This window comes from Galeopterus variegatus, unplaced genomic scaffold (assembly GCF_000696425.1).
Source record: "Galeopterus variegatus unplaced genomic scaffold, G_variegatus-3.0.2 Scaffold3013, whole genome shotgun sequence".
Taxonomy (NCBI): domain Eukaryota; kingdom Metazoa; phylum Chordata; class Mammalia; order Dermoptera; family Cynocephalidae; genus Galeopterus; species Galeopterus variegatus.
Genome location: NW_007729124.1, coordinates 236,156 through 242,010, shown reverse-complemented (window position 1 = coordinate 242,010; position 5,855 = coordinate 236,156). Strand labels below are relative to the sequence as shown.

The window sequence follows — 5,855 nt, the reverse complement described above, 5'->3', positions numbered from 1 at the left end:
GCAGTAAATCTGTAAGGATGATGCACTACATTAACAAGTGGGAAGAAAAAAACATGATCATGGAACTAAACCCAAGTCCACTGCCTTCCCCAAACAAAAACCCTGGCTCTGCTAACGAAAATCTGTTACAGAACCCAGGGCATTCTGCTCCTGACTGAGGCTCACCGAAATCTTGTTGCCGAACACAAGTCTAGCTGCCTGCCCCAAGCAAAAACAAACGACCCAAAAGTCAAAGTGTTAGTGGAGTAGGACGTCAGCTTTTATTCAGGGTTATCAGTGACCTGAGGAGAGATGTGAGGCTAACCCACCTCTCCAGTGGGCCTGCAAGAGGATGGCCAGACCACAACCATCTCAAAGACTCAGATCTTCTGAGGGGTTTTAAAGAGGAGACTGAGGGAAGAGAATGTGGGGAACGAGAAGCAGGAAGAGGGACGTGAGCTGTGGGGGCTCCGTGCGAGGAGCCAGGTGCAAGGTCTTGCCAAGGCTACCCCTGGTTTCTGTTTCCGTCCTCAGTGTTGTCTCAGGGTCCTGATCTGGGGTGGAGTCAGCACAGCTTTACTGATGTCTTCCTTGGTTTCTCAGGGTCTGGACAGTAGGTGTTTCATGGCAAGTCTGCAGCTCCAGGCCGACTAGAGAGCAACTTTACATTTTTATAAATAATGTCATCTTGTCCTGTAACCAAAGTTCAAACTATCAAATTACCACGGGAAAGAGGGAACTCAGAGAAATGCATGCTAAGAAGAAAACTGTGTCTTCACAATCTACAGAATCACCTCTTTCAAATATCACAGTTGGATTTCCCACCTGCTTAGCACTGTTACAATCGGGGTCAAGCTTCAGTGCGATGGGGGGACAGTCACTCCACAGCAGTGATCAACTGAGAAACTATTAGAACTACGTAGATAATTTAGTGATGCTGTTTAGTAAAAGATTAACATTCAATAAATCTACACACAGTAATGACCAATGAAAATATGTTGCCAGCAGTACTGCTCATAATAGCCCAAATTTTTAAAACATGAAAAGAGACCAAAAAATGTAAAAAGGCCTAGAAGATGAAAATTGTAAAACTTTACCGAAAAGGAATTTAAAAACTAAAATAAAGGGATTTATTTGGAATACATAGAATTCTGGGATGTCAAAAGTCAATTTTGAGAAAAAAATTAGTTCTCCCCAGAACTAATCTATAAACTCAGGGCCATTCTTATCTACTACTTATGGGATTTGACAGGATGAATCCAACAATTGTATGAAGAACATTTTAAAGGACAGCTAAGAAATTTTGAAAAATAAGAAATATATGTTCTATAAATCTATGTCACTTAAAACAGTGCGGCCTTGGCCCAGATATATGCAAAAGACCAGAGAATAAGAGTCTAGAAACAGACCCGTGTGTGTCGGAACGCATACGTACTGGCACTTCGTAAGTGAACAGAGGAAGGAAGGATCTTTGCAACATAGATCCCAGGCAAGGAGCCTGATTCTTAATCCATAAAGAGCTCCTCAAAAATCAATACATAAAACACCAACAATGAATGTAAAAAAATAGCAATGGACTTGAATAGACAGACCACACAAAAACATAAAAGTAGCTGGTAAATTTAGGAAAAGATGTTCAACTTCCCAGTCAGCAGGGAGGACAGATCAAAACACTGAGGAGATAGCACCTCTCACCCCTCAGGCTGGCAAAATTTAGACGTACGATCATCTTTTGACAAGAGCATAAGTAAGCAGGTGTTTCACTCGACTTTGTCTTTTGGAGGACAATTTGGCCCTATCTATTTAAAATACTAAAATGTACATTCTGTAACTCAGCAGATGTGTTTCTAGTAATCTGTTCTATAGATATGCTCACACGTGCTCACATAAAACCACAGGTGCAGTTTCAATGTCACTCTGAAATAACAAAACTCTTGAACAGAGGCATGGCTAAACAGAGGGGTGCACCTCCTTTCTGGAATACAGAGAACGCAGGACGGCTGTAGGTATCGACGTGGAGAGACCTCCAGGACTTACTTAGGGCTCAGTATGAAAAAAACAACACCGCACAACGATGTGGGCAATGCACCTGAACTAAACGTGGCTCCCGGACATGCCCACAGGAGAACCGAGAGGAAGTTCTAGAAAGACGTGCCAGAAGCTTCTGAACTTGGTCACTCGGGTGAAGGGCGTGATCTGGGGGTGTCAACAGGGACTTTCTTTTTTATATATATACTTCTGAATTTGGAGTTTTGTTTTATTTTAACAATCATATATTCACGTGTTGATAGTTAATTTTAGGTGGCAATTTGACTGGATTAAAGAATACCTAGAAACCTGGTAAAGCGTTATTTTGGGGTGTGTCTCTGAGAGTGTTTCCAGAGGAGATTCGTATACGAGCCCGAGTGGATGAGATTCGGAAGGTCAGCCCTCCACGTGGGTAGGTGGGGGGGCACCATCTGATCTGCTGATGTGGGGGGCCCCTGCAGGGAACAAAATCAGAGAAAAGGTGAATGTGTCAATCTGTCTGCGGGAGCTGAGACACATGCTTCCTCTCCTGCCCTTGGACCACAACTCCAGGCTCCCAGACTTTTGGTTCCAGGACTTACACCAGCAGCCCCCAGGGGTCTCAGGCCTTTGGCCTCAGACTGGAAATTATGCCATGGGCTTCCCTGGTTCTGAGGCCTCCAGACTTGGACTGAGCCATGTTGCCATCATCCCGGGGTCTCCGGCTTGCAGACGGCTTGTCATGGGACTGAGCCTCCATAATCACATGAGCCAATTCCCCTAATACATTCCCTCCCACATATCTATGTCTACGTCACCTAGATCTATGCCTATATCCTATTGGTTTGTCTCTCTGGAGAACCCTGACTAATATTTCATGCATTCATAGAGCTTTTTTTCTTTTTTTAAGTTTCTAAAAAGCTTCACATTCTGATTGTTGGTCACACAAACTAGATCTTGCATGACTTGGCTCTGCCTCCTTCAGCAATCGCCGCCCCCCGCCCCAGATGCCACGATCAGCTAACCCCTCTAAGTGAATGCACTGGGTTTATGGTCGAGGCCCTTCACCTGTGCAAACCAGGCGTGTTCAGCGTAAGTCCCAGGGTTAAGCCCACCTACTAACCCAAGCACGACACACTCCAGGTAACACACTGCAGAGCCGACTTCCACTCGACCCAGCTGCTGCGTGTGGGTCTGGTGTTTCCAACCACTAGAGAAAGTAGGAGGGTCATCGTCCAGCAAGTTAAGTCTCTATGTGTGGTTTTGAAATGCATTTTCTCACAACTGCAATTAAATTGCAGTGCCCAGTTCTGGACAGTTTGAAGGTGCTGCAGTAGAAATGGTCGTTCCATTCGGCAAGAACAGCTCCTTCCACAACATCTGCAGGCAGGAAGGGCGCCTGAAGCCAGGGGAAGTGGGTCTGGGGCTGCGGGCTGGGGTTGTCCTGAGGCATGGAGGCAACCAACAGCAGCAGGCTGGCTGGGGACCAACCCCTCTGTCAGAGACAGACAACTCTGTACAACTGTGTTACCTTGGGCATTACTCTAAACACAGCCCTGAGGGGTTTGTCTTGTCCCCACACAGGAGAGGCCCTTGATGATGAATAAATAGGCCATTTGGAGTTGTAAAGCTAGGGCTGAATCTGGGCTGGGGTTGTCCTGAGGCATGGAGGCAACCAACAGCAGCAGGCTGGCTGGGGACCAACCACTCTGTCAGAGACAGACAACTCTGTACAACTGTGTTACCTTGGGCATTACTCTAAACACAGCCCTGAGGGGTTTGTCTTGTCCCCACACATGAGAGGCCCTTGATGATGAATAAATAGGCCATTTGGAGTTGTAAAGCTAGGGCTGAATCTGGGGCTCACAGACCCCTTAAGCCTGTTGTCCAGGATGGGTCACCAGACCCCACACATGCAGGTCTATGAGCTAGGTAACCAGCAAACAGGTGCTTGGAAGCTGTAGGCTGGAAAAGCATGACCGCGCGGCGGCGACTGCCCAAGGCAGTAAAACGCCAGCCAAGGCAGTGGCACCGTGCAGGCGCACTAACTCTGCCCACACACAACCTATTCACAGCAAATGCTTGGCAAGATTCTGAACATGAGAGGCCCTGACCATTTTCCTATATTTTCCCAACGATCCACCCCTTCAGGGTCCCTCACCATGTAATCTACACATTCAGAATCTCCTGCGATGTTCCCTTAGCGAGGATAAATGACCCTTACATTCACACATTACACATTCCATCCCAGTTCCAAAAGTCTTTTAGCTTGTTGCAGCACCAACTCAAAAGTCCAAAGTCTCCTCTGAGACCAAAAGCAAAAGTCCTTCCAGCCGTGAACCCGAAAAAAGTCAAAAACAAGTTTATCTACTTCCAGGATACAGTGGGCAGACATTGGGTCCAAAAGTCTTTTAGCTTGTTGCAGCACCAACTCAAAAGTCCAAAGTCTCCTCTGAGACCAAAAGCAAAAGTCCTTCCAGCCGTGAACCTGAAAAGAGTCAAAAACAAGTTTATCTACTTCCAGGATACAGTGGGCAGACATTGGGCACACATTCCCATTCCAGAGGGAGGAAAAACAGTCCCCAAACAAATCCAAAACCCAAACAGGGCAAACATTAAGCACACTGGGGCACCTGGACCCCTAAAGCGTTGGACAACCTCGCTCCTACAGCTCTGCCAGATGCAGACCATTGAGCTACCCTGGTGCCTGCAGCTTTTCCAGGCTGGCGCTGCACGCTGCCAGCAGCCCCACGGTTCTGGGCTCCTGGTGGCAGGCGCACCATCCTGGCTCCACCAGACATCTCCTCGGTGGGGGGTATCTGTGGGGGCTCCGACCCCACTCTTCTGCTCCACATTGCTCCGCGGATGACCTCCGCAGTGGCTCCACCCCTGCAGCAGGTCTCTGCCGGAGCGTCCCGCCTTTTTCATACATCTTCCAAGATCTGGGTGGAGGCTGCCACGCCTCCACTGCTCTCCCACACTGCTGGCCTGCAGACCTAGCACAACATGAACGCCACCAAGGTTTTCAGCTTTTTTTCTTCAGAGGCAGGATTGCTCCAGCCAGAGCGGTTGGGATGCAGGGAGCAGTTTGCCGAGGGCACTGACACCTCAGGTCTGTCCTCTGGACAACTCAGTTCTCCTAGGATGGGAGGGGTGCTCTCCCAAACTTCACATACTCTGAGGGCCTGTGATGGGTGGGGCACCCATCCAGACTTCTCAAATGCCCTTAGGGCAGTTTCCCTATTGTCCTGGTTTTTAGCATCCAGCTGCCTCACCCAAGATAATGTCCTTAGCAAACAGTTTATCTGCTTTACCCTTGCATTTTTCTCCAGCTTTTGAATTACCTCAATCAGTTCAGCTTATACCAGCTATTCACTCAGTCTCGGGCAGTTTTTGCAGTGTTCACCCACACAGTTCAAACAGCTGCATTCACTCAGTCCATCAAGGAGTGGCTGCCTTGCCCTTGTGCATACCTGCGGCTCTCCTGTAACCGCTGCCACCAAGACAGGCACGTAGTAATGGAGACTAACTTTTTTCCCACCTTTCACCAGGTGAAAACATACTTGAGATTCCGCAGCGGCACCCATCCTCAGGTCATCTGCCAATCTGCATGCGGCACTCTTTTCTCCGGTTTATTCAGCACTCGGCTGGCCATCGGGTTTAAGTGGCACCCTTCGAGCCTTTTGCCTTCAGACAAATGCAACATGCATTTACTACATCGTCTCTAGAGCACATTACACCATCCACCCCTAGGTCCCATAGCTGTAGCAGCCAAAGGCTCCCCGTTTCTGCTGCTTTTCTGTCTCAATTTCTCATGCAGAACAGACCTTGCCTGGTGTTGGGAAAATAGAATCGTTTGGTCAGGGCCC

At 48.0% G+C, this 5,855-nt stretch overlaps 1 long non-coding RNA gene across 1 annotated transcript; it reads right to left on the bottom strand.

Annotated features, from left to right (window-relative positions):
* Positions 1–237: 237 nt before the first annotated feature.
* Positions 238–3,194, bottom strand: LOC103599571. Its single transcript, XR_551302.1, has 2 exons — positions 3,110–3,194; positions 238–2,462 (listed from the first exon to the last, which is right to left on the bottom strand). It is a non-coding gene; the product is annotated as an uncharacterized LOC103599571 (long non-coding RNA).
* Between the last annotated feature and the right edge of the window lie 2,661 nt (positions 3,195–5,855).